The sequence below is a fragment of the Trachemys scripta genome, chromosome 10 (genome assembly GCF_013100865.1).
Source record: "Trachemys scripta elegans isolate TJP31775 chromosome 10, CAS_Tse_1.0, whole genome shotgun sequence".
Lineage (NCBI taxonomy): Eukaryota > Metazoa > Chordata > Testudines > Emydidae > Trachemys > Trachemys scripta.
In genome coordinates, this window is record NC_048307.1 from 13,564,332 (window position 1) to 13,577,977 (window position 13,646).

Here is a 13,646-nt window from a genome sequence, read left to right on the forward strand (position 1 = left end):
AGGTACTTATAGACTGTAATCACCCCCTAACTGTCTCTTTGTTGAGCTAAATAGATGGAGCTCCTTGAGTCTATCACTATAAGGCATGCTTTCTAATCATTTAATAAAATTAAATTTGTTAGTCTCTAAGGTGCCACAAGTACTCCTGTTCTTTTTGCGGATACAGACTAACACGGCTGCTACTCTGAAATCTAATCATTTAATTATTCTCGCAACTCTTCTCTAAACCCTCTCCAATTTATCAGTCTCCTTCCTGAATTGTGAGCACCAGAACTGGAGACACAGTATTCCATCAGTGGTCGCACCAGTAAAATAACCTCTCCACTCCTACTCAAGATTCCCCTGTTCATGCATCCCAGGACCACATTAACTTTTTTGGCTGCAGAGTCACTCCGGAAGCTCATGTTCAGCTGATTATCCACCACGACCCCAAAAACTTTAGGGGTCCTGGGTCCCAGCCCATTGTTCAGAGATGCTCATTCCCAGTCAGTCTGGTTCCATTCGAGATACCAGCAAAAGCTTTGGTAATGGTCAATCACTTTTCACTATTGTTTGGGCTGAGGTAAGCACATGGATTTCTAACAAACCCAAATCGTTATCTGGCACATCACGTACATCATATATGAGACCCACATCAAAAGAGAGTTTGCACTTCTTAACAAATTGAGGTACCCCTTTTGCTGATCACTGCTAAATATCTCCCCTGCCTTCTTTTGGTTTCCAGTCATGTCTTCCTTATTCTGATGTCCCAGTGCCCACAAAATAGCATTTTCCAGTTAGTTTTATGTGCCAATTTTAGATTACAGCCCTTTCCATTTCCTCTCTCTCTCCTTCATGCTCCCTTCTGGCAATATTCTGTCCTACTTATGGATAAAGCTCTGTTTAGCTCAGTTGGAGAATGTCTCTCACACAGGCTATTTAACTGAAAACGTAGGTCATCTTGCTTTTGTTCAAATTAATGTCACATTCTCCATTCTTAGCGTTTCCTTTTTTCCCATTAAACTCCTGGTAAATCAGGAAAATGCAAATGAGAAATGCCCTCCTGTAATCTCCAATAGAAAAATGATTTAAACTGCACTATCCTCTCCTCCTGCCTTTGGTAAGGAACCAAATTCTTGTTCCAATACTTGGGAGCATGCTCCTCCCATTGTGACAAGCTCCACCCACATACATACCCATGAGGAGAACAGATTTGCACAAATGTATGCAGGGTAGAATTTGGTCCAGCATATAAGATGGAAACTGCACATACGATTTGACCCAAACCTTTAAACGTATTATTGGACAAAGTGGATGCTTCTCTTCACAGACTGCTAGATCCAATGAAATGCTGCAGATGTTTGCATTCCTTTGCAAATCTTTCATGTGTCTCAGGGGCTTCTGAGAAGACTCTGAATTTGTAGACCTCAAACTCAAGTGTCACACTATACTCTTATCTAAGCTATGTCTTCTCTGGGTCTGGAAGCCGATGACTTCACTCTGGCCTTTATTCATTATAGTGCCTTTAAGACCATTGCACTATACAAACAAGTAGCTCATTAAACATTGGAAAGCAGAGGGAGTGAGGGACCTTTCCTTTGATATGTCTGAGAGGATGAATGAGATTGCAAAAGTCTTGCTTATAGAGAGAAAAATACCACTATAGTAAAGGCACAATTGACATTTTTTCTTCTTTTTCATTTTTTGTATATAGACTACTCTGCTAGGCACTGCAACTAGCTGAAGCAAACTTTGCACTCATATAATTAATTAATGCTCCTCTTCAGGTTCTTTTACCAGGTACATCACAAGGTCTAAATACCTCTTGTAGCTCTCAGTTAGGCAGGTCTTTCTTGTGTACACTGTGTCATGCCAAAGCTTGTTTTGCCGGCTTTTAGTTTTGTTATCTTTTCATATTTATATTCCTAAAAAAAAAAATCCAGGAATAAGGAATTACTGGACAATTTTACTGATACCATGGCTGCATATGTCATATATTTGTATGTCTGACAGAGAGCGATTTGTTACTGTTACTGCAAAAAGAGTCTAGAAGAAACCCTGGCTTCAGATTACAAGTGGGAAACTGCAATGCCAAATTGTTTTTCATTGATTCTGACTCGCAGATCTTCAGCTGGTGCATATTGTCATTGTGCCACTGAAGACCAGAGTCAACAACTCAGCTTCTCTGGCAAAATGAAACTTTCTAACATAAGGGCAGTACAGGAGGCAAAGCCTTCTTGGGGGCCAGTCTGAGTCTGTGGAATGAACTTACACAGGAACTAAAGACTACAGCAAATATCATTACCTTCTGCTCCCAGTGCAAGGGGCACTTTTGTGACCCTTCCTTCTTTAGTATAATGTGTACACTTAAAAAAATCCCCCAAACCAAAATCCTAACAAAATAAAACACTCCACTGCACACATAATTCTCCCCTTGGGGAGAGGATAGGAGAGAGAGAGAGCCGCACAAGACAGATGTTAGTCACATCGCTTAATGCATTACTGGAAGGTGTTCGGATACTACAGTGACAAGGCGTATAAGAACCTGAATAGAACAGAATAGAATAGAATAACTTGCTGATCAGAACTGATTGAAATTTGACATTGTAATGACGTGGTCATTTAAGATATGGAGATACACCTATCTCATAGAACCGGAAGGGACCTTGAAAGGTCATTGAGTCCAGTCCGCTGCCTTCACTAGCAGGACCAAGTACTGTCTCTGATAGGTTTTTTGGTTTTTTTTTTTTCTTTCCCCAGATCCCTAAATGGCCCCGTCAAGGATTGAACTCACAACCGTGGGTTTAGCAGGCCAATGCTCATTTGGACACTTTTGTAAATAGTCTCGACATTTTCTGATGAAACTTTGTTTTTCACTTTTTCATTGACCATTTTGACGTTTGATTTTCATTCTTCATTTTCATTTTGAGTTCTGCTTTCAGAGAGGTTCATGCCGGTTTGGAGTGGTTTAGTGGCTGGATGGGATTTAGCAAAATCAAACACCATTTAATAAAAAAATAAGAGAAAAATGGATTTTGGAATGATTGCTTTTGGGAGGTCCATCTGTACTGCTGAGCACCCACTGCAAGACCCTCCCTGGATCCGCCACATCTTGAGCAGGAAGTGGAGACCTGGATTGCATTCCATGCATTTTCCTGATCTTTCTGACATTCTCTCCTAGCCACCTTTGCAGTTTCAATCCTATGTCCCCAACTGTACTCTAGCTCTTTATATTTTCAATATTGGAGTTGGAGTGAGGGCCGGGGGAATGAATTAAAACTGCCAGTTAAAGAGGTAGTCATGGACATAGCCAGGATCTTTGTTTATACTGAAGTGATTTGCACAGCTTTGAGGTCCTTCAGCATTTTTCAGAAGAGTGTAAGTGACTGATTTGTTTTTTCATCTACAAACACGGCACAAATTACCATAGCAAGGCATGGAATGACTCTGTCATGACCAACCCTTATTTTCACCATTATTCATGCTGAAATTAAAGATTGACATCTTTCTCCACAGTAGAATACTTATCTGATCTATTTCAATGTATGAAAGGACCCTATCTGCTTTAGGCACTGTGCAATCATTATGAAGACATCCAATTATCAATGCATCATTTTAGTTTTGATTAAATGGTGGTAATGATGAATAGCCCTATTTATATTATGTCCCAGGCCCCTCATCATCTACTTTGAGGTCCTCAGATGGAAAGTGCTACAAAAGTGTAAAATGTAACTGACAAAATCACACACTCAGCAGCTGATGGTCATGAGATAAGCAATAAATGTAGGGTTTGATCCAAAGCCTTTTGAAGTCAATGGAGCCTTTCCATTGACTTCAATGAGTTTTGGATCAGTCTCCAAATCTGAAGTGTCAAAGAATGTAGCTTTAATAGCTTGCTTTTCCAAGCACAATAGACTCCATACTTCTAGATACAGCCAGATCAAGCAGATATATATTCAAATAAGAAGATACCATCGGGAGCGGAAGAAAAATTATAATCAGACCCAGTTTTGCTGTTGCATTTGTCCTCTAGGAGCTAAAACAAAATTTCTAATATATTTATTACGAGTATTTGCATCTGCTTTGCTGTTTTTGCATAATGAGTAAATTCCTGATACTTAAAAATTAGCTTCCTTGCTCTCTCCAGGAAATAGACAAAATGAAGCATGCTGTTATTCATGTATTTATTTATTCATTCATTCATTCTTTTTCCTTGAAACATATTGGGATATATATCTAGTTCCCAGGAAAACCCCAGGGGATAAGAAAAAAGACTTGGCATTCAGTTGTGAACTCAATTACCACACATCTTATCCCATAAATTAGAACACATTTTCTAGGCCAGGAGAAAATGAAACTCCCAATTTCTTAAGGGTTATAAATTCTGCAATAGAGAGAACAAAAACACTTAAGGATGGCAGCTTTGTGAAACACAATAGGCGGAATTTAGGGAAGATCCCCTCTATCATTGCTACATCAAGATGAGATGCTGCTCGGGGCAGTTCCCAACACATTTTGCCATGTCATGATTTGTTACATCAAGCTGAGATCAGCATGGCAGCAATAAGCACGCTTGACATAGATCAACATCGGCACTAAGATCTGGGACACAAACACGATCCGAGCATGTAAGAAAAAGAGCTTGGTTTGCTCTTGAGAGCTCTAAGTCATCATCTTGGTTTTTCCTAGCTAGCACAGAATGTTCCCAAAAGATGTTATTTTCAAATGTAATTAAAATGATAAAATGCCATTAGGAGATCCTGCATTCTGATAGGTTGAGTGTAACAGCCCTGGCGACATCTTGGCACAGAGACCCCCGTGTTGTATCTATGTTTGTGTGTTTATTGCCTGAAATATTAGCACATAGGCCCAAGCTCCAGTGCTCACTGCTCCCCACACCTAGTTCTGTGACCCCCCTCACCACCACGGCAATAGGGCTCATTACTTTAATCCTAGGCTTAGAAAAGGTGCATGTAGGGGCCTTCTGTCCCTCTTGACTGAACTGTGCAAGTGGAAGCATGACCTGTCAGTCTCAGGCCCAGCAGCATAGATGCGGGAACTAGGGGTGCTGCAGCACCCCCAGGTTTTATGTGGGGCCCTGGCTGATGGCTCTGCGCCCTGCTCCCCGGCCACTGGCCCCATGCCTGGGGCTCCAGGCCCAGCCCTCTGCTCCCAGCCCCGCATCTGGGGGCTCTGGCCCCATTCCCCAGCTGCAGACCCTAGGACCAGCTTCTGACCCCACACCCCACTCCTGGGGTTCTGCTCCTGAGGCCCTGCTTCCAGCCCCCCACTCCCGGGGCTCCACTCCCAGGGTCCTGGCCACTGGCCCTGTGCCCGGGGCTCCATTCCTGACCCCGTGCCCGCCCCCAGCCTTAGCCCCCTTGCCTCTGTCCGGGTCCCCCCCTCCAGAGACATGGCCCTGCTCCCAGCCCCAACTTTGAGGGATGGGGAGGGCTTGGACGGAGCAAGGGGTGCATGAGGTAAAAGGCTTTCAGCACCCCCACTATTAAAAGTGTCCCAGTGCCACTGAGCAGCTGTGTCAAACACAGTCCTCTTTGCCCCAAACCATCTGGCAACCCACAACATGGATTTTACCTTTTTTAAACCTCTCACTTTTGGGCTTGTCTTCTGGGGGGGCTTCAAATCCACTTTTCCAGTTGGTGTTGGAGAGCGCGTCAGACAGCTGTGCTCATTCAGGTTCAGCGCCCTGTGCTTCTGATCAACACACCCCAAATCAGGAACTCCTCATTCAGCTCTTCTCATCCCTCTCGGTACTTCTAGTGGGCCCATCCCTAGAGCACCATATACCTGAGGAAAAGATCACATAATTTTTTTCCAAAGCTAAGCCAACTCCTCAGCTAGTGCAGCTCAGCATAGCTCCTATCATCAACCTCCAGCGAGGTCTCTGATCTCATGTTAGCTACTCAGCTCAGTGGCGTCTCTTTTGTGGCACGCTTCCAGGAAAATAATGCCACCTTATGTTTTAGTTCTGTTATTGGGGGAAGGCAAGAAGGTTCTTATGCCATTTTCTACAGTTATAAAATCAGCACTAGCTAACAGACATGATGGTATCTGAGCTAACCACAGTTTCCGCCTATAATTGGAGATATCAGTGGCAAGTGTACAGTAATGGGTGGCAAATATTGGCTTTTTAATGGCTTAACGAGACCTGGGCACACAGTGGTCTCTGATGATAGTGAATGTCACCCCTTAGGGACGTCAGTCAAGAGCACCATGTGACTGTTCCCGAAGAGTCCCTCCCATGGGACAGTCAGTCTCCTTTCCCCTATCTATAGTATAAAGTCTGGCCATGGAGGAAAGAATAGCCTTTGAGACCATTCCAACCTTGCATATTCAGGGCTGTGAAGATGAGGCCAGACATCACTCAGAAGTGATGAGAGGCAGAGAAGAGCTTGGAGTACTGTTGCATGCTCTGGTATGATAAGCAGGGCCGGCTCCAGGCACCAGCCCACCAAGCTTGTGCTTGGGGTGGCACCTGGAGGGGGGCGGCGTGGTGCGGCGCTCTGGCTCCGGCTGCCAGGGAGAGCGGAGCCTCAGTGGGCTCGCTGCCCTCCCCCGGCGCTCCGGCCAGTTGGGGAGAGCGGCCCGCGGCCGGGCTCAGCGCCCTCCCCTGCCGCGCTGGGGGGAAAGGGGAGCAGCCGGAGGCTTTTTTGACTGGGGCGGCAAAAAAGCCAGAGCCGGCCCTGATGATAAGCCTCTCCTGGGTCCATCCTCCAGGCAGGCAAAATGCATGATGAATATTAATTTAATGAGTCCTATCATTGCTGCAGTGATGCGGGGGGAGGGTGTGACATGGAGGGAAAGGTTTGGATACAGTGGCACTAAAGATCTTCCTTTTAAAAATAGCAGATATCTCTAGGTTTTTTTTATTTTTTAAATTAACTCTATTTTGCTTAATGTAAAGGATGTTGTTATTAAAATATATATATTCTAGTTTTATTACTGATGGTTTCATTATTTAAAATTATTTGAATCAAGCTTTGTAGAGGGTCACAGTTATATCCCTTGTTATGCTGGAAGCTCATTACTTCTTGAGTGGCTGCAGGTTAGAATAGAAGGCTGAGGAGGGAACAGTGGACCCAAGAGATGCGAACAATACCCCAGCACGGCCTACACCAGGCTGTGTCATATTGACTTAGACCACTTCAGGGTCCGCTGCAGAGGAGTTTGTTCACTGAACAACTGATAGATAAACAAGAAGTGTGTTGTCTGGAAGTAATGGTGGCCAATCAGTCAATTCACCACAATTTATAGCAAAATAGATGAATGCATAATGACTAGGCTGTCATGCTAGCGTGGGATGTTATTAGACAGGAAACATACCCATGAGTCCTCTGCACTGAATGTCTGAATTATCCATTTTGTGGCGTAAAGGGTGGAGACCAGATAAATAAATGTCGGAAGCTTTTAAAATGCTAATCAAACATGACAGGTCAGAGGTAGGGTTCTGTAATAAGAGAGAGGACATGTGCAATGCTCTAATAAATATGCAGTAGCCTGTTAGTCGGGTTGTATTCTCTCTCCAGACTACACAAAACTTGATGCCTTATTTATTTTTCCTTTGACTTCTTGGCCTCATTGCTTGTTGCCTATTTTATTTATTTCTCACCTGTTGCAACACTTTGAACCCCATACAAATAGCTAAAGGGTTATTTCTTCACTTGTAACTACAGAAAGAAACACAAGAGCAAATAAAATGCTATCACAACCATCGATCCTTTTAATTTTCAATATGCTAATTTGAAATGTGTTTTCTGAAGTCTCACACAAGAACCTCTGTTTCACTGATCCTCACAGTCATTGAGGGCCTGATCCAAAGCCCTCAGAAGTCAATGGGAGGTTTTCCATTAATCTCAATGTGCATTGAACCAGGTCGTAAAATGAGAAAATCCTACTGCTCTTCTCTGGGACAGTTCTGATTCACAAGGGATGTGGCAGGATTTGGAAGCGCCATGGAGGGGGGAGTCCACGTCTTGTCTTCCATGGAAGCATCCTGTGCGTCAGGGAGAAGTGCGCATTTAAGAGTGGGCCAGGTGAGAACTTGGAGATCCCACAGTCCTGTCTCCACCCATTTCAGAACGAGTTTAGGCTGCGGTAGGTCATCTCCAAAGCCTGCGGGAGGTGGATTTTTCCCACTCACTGTCTTAAATCAATAGGAAGCCTACAGGCTGCACTAACTTGTGCTGCCTGCCAACAACCCTACAAGGCCATTAAGGTAGCCAGGAATCCCTGGAGCTCAGGGACACACCACCCTCAACTCCTTTCCCCTGGCTGTCTCCCCAGTGCTAGCCAGAGGAAGGAACATGGCATATGAGTCTCTCTGGCATTACCCAATGATCTTCTGATGCTGGAATAATCCCACTCAGGTTCCCAGCAGTTTCAGGCCATCTTTGCAGTAGTGGAGCAGCCCAAAGCTGTGCAGTGGTTTCCTGTGGTCTGCTAGGATTGCCAGGGCATAGGGAGAAGTCCATTCCAATAGTGCTTGCAGCCTCTGTCCTGGTGAAGACAGGCCTGTGCCATACTTAATGCAAACGGACATTCTTTACTGGGGCTGTCAGACACACACAGGCCCTGTAGTTCTCCCTGGGTCTTTAGCCTGTCCTGTGTGGTGTTACCGTAAATTCTGACCTGGATTAATCATTTATGAAATACAATGATCTGTTGATCAGATCCTTTTTTTGATACACCCAGTTCTAATAAGACTTATCCATCTCAGAGATTTTGAGAGGCTCACTTCATTAATATCTGGAAATTTCTTTGAGATTCTTAACTGGAAGGTGCTACAGAGCACAATTTATTATTATATACAGACTTTTTCGCCTCTCAGGGAGATTTAATCAACTTGTCTGAAAGTGACTTCCTTTCCATATAGGATCAAGATACAGAAACTTGTTGCGACTAATTTCTTCTAAATGCTATTGTCATCTTTTAAATGAAGCTGCAATTACAATGCAGGGACTCAGCCATGGATGCCTCGATTTATAAATAATGAATTTAGGAAAGGTTATTCAGGCCAAGAAAGCATCCTTTCAATACAGCAATCCAGTGCAATGCAGTGAAGCAAACAGGAGAATAAATATCCAAAGCTATATAGAGAAGACAAATAATAATAAAATCTTCAAGCATATAACTAAGAAGCCTATGAGAAGGTCAGTGAGATCATTCAGCTGTGAATGGGCAGTCAAGAAGGAAATTGGGCCTAATCCTGCTTCCATAAAACTCCCATTTTCTTTACTGATTAAGAAGGAATTATTTAAAATCAGCAGAAAGGGCCATTCATATGGAGAATGGTACAAACTTCACTCTATGGACTAACTGCAAGAGGCTTATCTTAGTTCTGTGTAAAATTCTCCCAATAGCAGAGACTCTGGGTTCAGGGAGAAGACTTAAACCATCCAACCCTTAGCATTCAGGGAGGCTCTAAAGAAAATACCACTGCAGAGTATATTTCATAAAGCCCATCTCTGACCAAAAAATATACATTTTTTTAGCTTCTGTGCAGTGTGTCTAAGGTTAGCGAAATAACACCGTGAAACCTGACATCTTGGTATTATATATTTATTCTCCATCAATGACTTGCATATCAAATTTGCTCAATTTACAAGTCAAAACAAGATTTGTTTCTAACTGCCAGGGCTCAGTCTGAGACCAGGACATCAAGCTGTGTTCCTGGCTCACACATCAGCCTGTGATAAAGATCCTAGAATGAGCTTGCCATACTAGTTTTTATTTCTGCTTGGATCTTCCACAGCTGTATATCTTCTGTGGTGTTGACAGCTTTAATATTAATCATTTGTCCACTATACACTATTCACCCTTTGAACTATGCCCATAGGACTGAGACGTTGCACACAGAGTGTAGGTATTAAGTGATATATAGAGCCTTTTGCAAACATCCAGGTGCTTCACAGAACTGTACATATATAGAGAGCTTCCTCCACTTCAACATGCAGCCACATCTGGAGTGAGATGCAGCAACCATTAAAACAGCACCAGTCTGGTGGTGTGAGCTTTTAAATTGCCTGGCTTACTGGTGGTGAGTTATCTTGAATTGCACTGCTTTTACTATATATTTTTAAGCTACGTTACGGTTACCTCAAGTGTATGGGTAGGCATCCTTTTTAGCATTTCTATAAATGTAATAAATCAATCAATCAATATCTTACCTAGCTAAACTGGAAGGGGAATTTAAGTAAAATATCCCTGTCCTACCGCCCCAGATCACAAAAAAGTCTTACACTTGGAGGTTTCATATCCAGATCTGATGCTTTCCAAATTTTGGGGTGTTCTGATTCAGCCCAAGCTACCAACTCCAATCTGAACCTGGATCCAGAGCTGAGATTTTGAGTTTGGATCTACCTCTAGCTGAGACCCCAGTGGTTAACAATGCTGTTCTTGTGTTAAATGTAATTGTGTTAAATGTAATTCTTACGGACCACAGCTAATCAATCATAGAATCATAGAATATCAGGGTTGGATGGGACCTCAAGTGGTCATCTAGTCCAACCCCGTGCTCAAAGCAGGACCAATTCCCAACTAAATCATCCCAGCCAGGGCTTTGTCAAGCTGGGCCTTAAAAACCTCCAAGGAAGGAGACTCCACCACCTCCCTAGGTAATGCATTCCAGTGCTTCACCACCCTCCTAGTGAAATAGTGTTTCCTAATATCCAACCTGGACCTCCCCCACTGCAACTTGAGACCATTGCTCCTTGTTCTGTCATCTGCCACCACTGAGAACAGCCAAGCTCCATCCTCTTTGGAACCCCCCTTCAGGTAGTTGAAGACTGCTATCAAATCCCCCCTCATTCTTCTCTTCTGGAGACTAAACAATCCCAGTTCCCTCAGCCTCTCCTCATAAGTCATGTGCTCCAGACCCCTAATAATTTTTGTTGCCCTTCGTTGGACTCTTTCCAATTTTTCCACATCCTTCTTGTAGTGTGGGGCCCAAAACTGGACACAGTATTCCAGATGAGGCCTCACCAATATTGAATAAAGGGGAATGATCACGTTCCTCAGTCATAAACAAGGTTTCAGTAATAAGGCTTGGCTGAAAGACCGTACCTCTAGCTGCCTGTTCGTTCTTTAGCACAAGTGTTCTCAACCATTTTCATAACGTGGAATACATTTGAATACAGAGACTGTTTAGTGGGCCTATCTCCCCTACCATTCACAATTCCTTAACATCCACGGGGTGACTACATTAGCTGCATGAATGAAAAAATCCAGGAAAATATTTAATATATTTTAACGCAATTTAGCAATTGGAAATAAGGCAGAACCAATAAAGCATGTCCTCAGAGAGCTGGGTGGTCACAAGTGGCCCCCAGACGATAGTCTGGCAACCTCTGCCCTAGCACCAGGCTGGCATATCGGTTCAGTAAGGGAGGGAATAGTGACAATTACTAAATCAACACCACCACCATGTTGCCAGCTTACATGTAGATTTTCCCCCGGAGGCCTTCTAACCAAGCCCTGACCAGGTCTGAGCCAGCGTAGTTCTTTAGGTCTTTTGACCTATCAAACTGAATTGCTTATAATTTTTCCACACAGTCCCCAGAGCACTGGATGGGTGTTTTGGCGATATAAATACAGAAGCAAATAGTTAATCCAATCTGACAAGTCCACAGCCTGAGGTGGCATAGCTGTAGGCTATCAATGTGCCACTCTTACAGGCACATTTCTGTATGTAAAAATACTTGCAAATAGATCCAGAATCATCTAATAGGCAAAAAAATCAAAGACCTTTGATGCTAACTTCCCTGGTGCTGCTAAAGTGTTTTCTCCTATATTGATTTTACATTTTAAAATGAATTTGTTTAGACTATGTTTGTGTCTGCCTAGCAACACGTGCACCAGCAGGAGTGTTCATGGACACTAAATTTTAAGGCAACATTGGAAAAAAATTCATGGGAAGTAAATTTTTAATCTGCAACTGTGTTAGCCCTGGAAATCTGATGCTAAGAATTAGGCTTATTCAGGTCCCAATTCAGCAAGGTACTTAAGCGTGTGTCTAGCTTTGAAGAAGTGAGGCATCCCACTGACTTGAATTGAGGGCCTCAACACACATGAAGGACTCCAATCACAACAGTGAGAATGCTCATGGTGCTTATTTGACACTCCTCCATATCTTGTATAAGACAAGTCTCACTTGAGCTCAGCCTTTGCCTGCTCATCCAGTAGGACACTGGGAGACAGTCTACTGAGGGCTGGTCCACACCAACCCCCCAGTTCGAACTAAGATATGCAACTTCAGCTATGTGAATAATGTAGCTGAAGTTGAAGTACCTTAGTTCGAACTACAAAGTACTTACCGGGGGTCCACACGCGGCAGGCAGGCTCCCCCGTCGACTCCGCGTACTCCTCTCATGGAGCAGGAGTACTGGCGTCGACGGCGAGCACTTCCGGGATCGATTTATTGCGTCTAGACAAGACGCGATAAATAGATCCCAGAAGATTGATTGCTTACCGCTGAACCCGGAGGTAAGTATAGACGTACCCTGGAAATGAGTTACCTCTCATTTCCAGCCATTGTTTATTTCCCACATGAGAAACACTTTGTGCTGTTGCAAGCTCTTTAAGGTAGGCATCTTAGCTACCCCATGCTCTGACCAGTGCTGACCAGGTTGGCAACATGCAACAAATACTTAATTCACACTAGAACCGTTTATTTGTGAATTTCCTTTGACGGTTAAATAACAGACAAACAACAAAAAAGTCTCTCTCACATCTTGATTACTCAAGAAAACAGCATCACTATTCCAGGCTGTCAGGTAAATTTGCAAGTAGGCATTTTAAAAGCCACATGATGTATCTGATCAAATATTTACTGTGAATACCACATGCATTTTGCTGAACATGTTATGTCCCTGATAGACTGTAGAAGCTTCTTTGGGTGTATTCTTCACATATCTACACATTCTAATGTATGGTATTTTGAGTAAAACTGCATTCAGGTACTTTTTTCTATAGTGAATATTTGGCCTGATAGATGTGCAGGACTCCTAAAGAGATGTTCTGCTCTATCATGTTAATCCTCCTTAGTTCATGGATTATTGACCTAATCAACAATGACAGCCCCTTCAGAGCCATTGCATCTCATTGCATTAATCTGGCTGTCACACATGCTTGATAAGGTGAACAGCCTCCATACAGTGTGCACGTATAACTTCATCAACCTTAACAGCAGGTACACAAGACCACCCATAGTGAAATCCACCCTGTGCAAAGGGACAGCACAAGGCCTATGTGCCAGTTAAGTCCCCAAAATAGACTTTAAACAGGATTTAAGTGGTTCATAGACCTTGGGCTGGCTCTTTGCATGTGGATTTCACCACAACATAGCAAATCCCTTTGTCTGAATGGGAAAAAAATCAGTACATATTTTCAGTGTTGAAAGATAGGGACAGATCCTGAACCCAGACTTCTGTCCACTTTGCATCAGCAGTGAAGAGGCAGAGAGCTGTCCTAGCACGACACTGAGTCCTCCTTAGGCTGCTCTGAGCTCCTGGGGGAACTGTTTTGGGCCTGAGCATCAGGGTAGCAGAAAGGTGGCATCGAGTCACATCCCTCCCCCATGGGCATGTACAAAAACTAAATAAATCAAAACGTTGAAACAAGACAAGTCAGTAATTTGAGGGTTTCCCCTC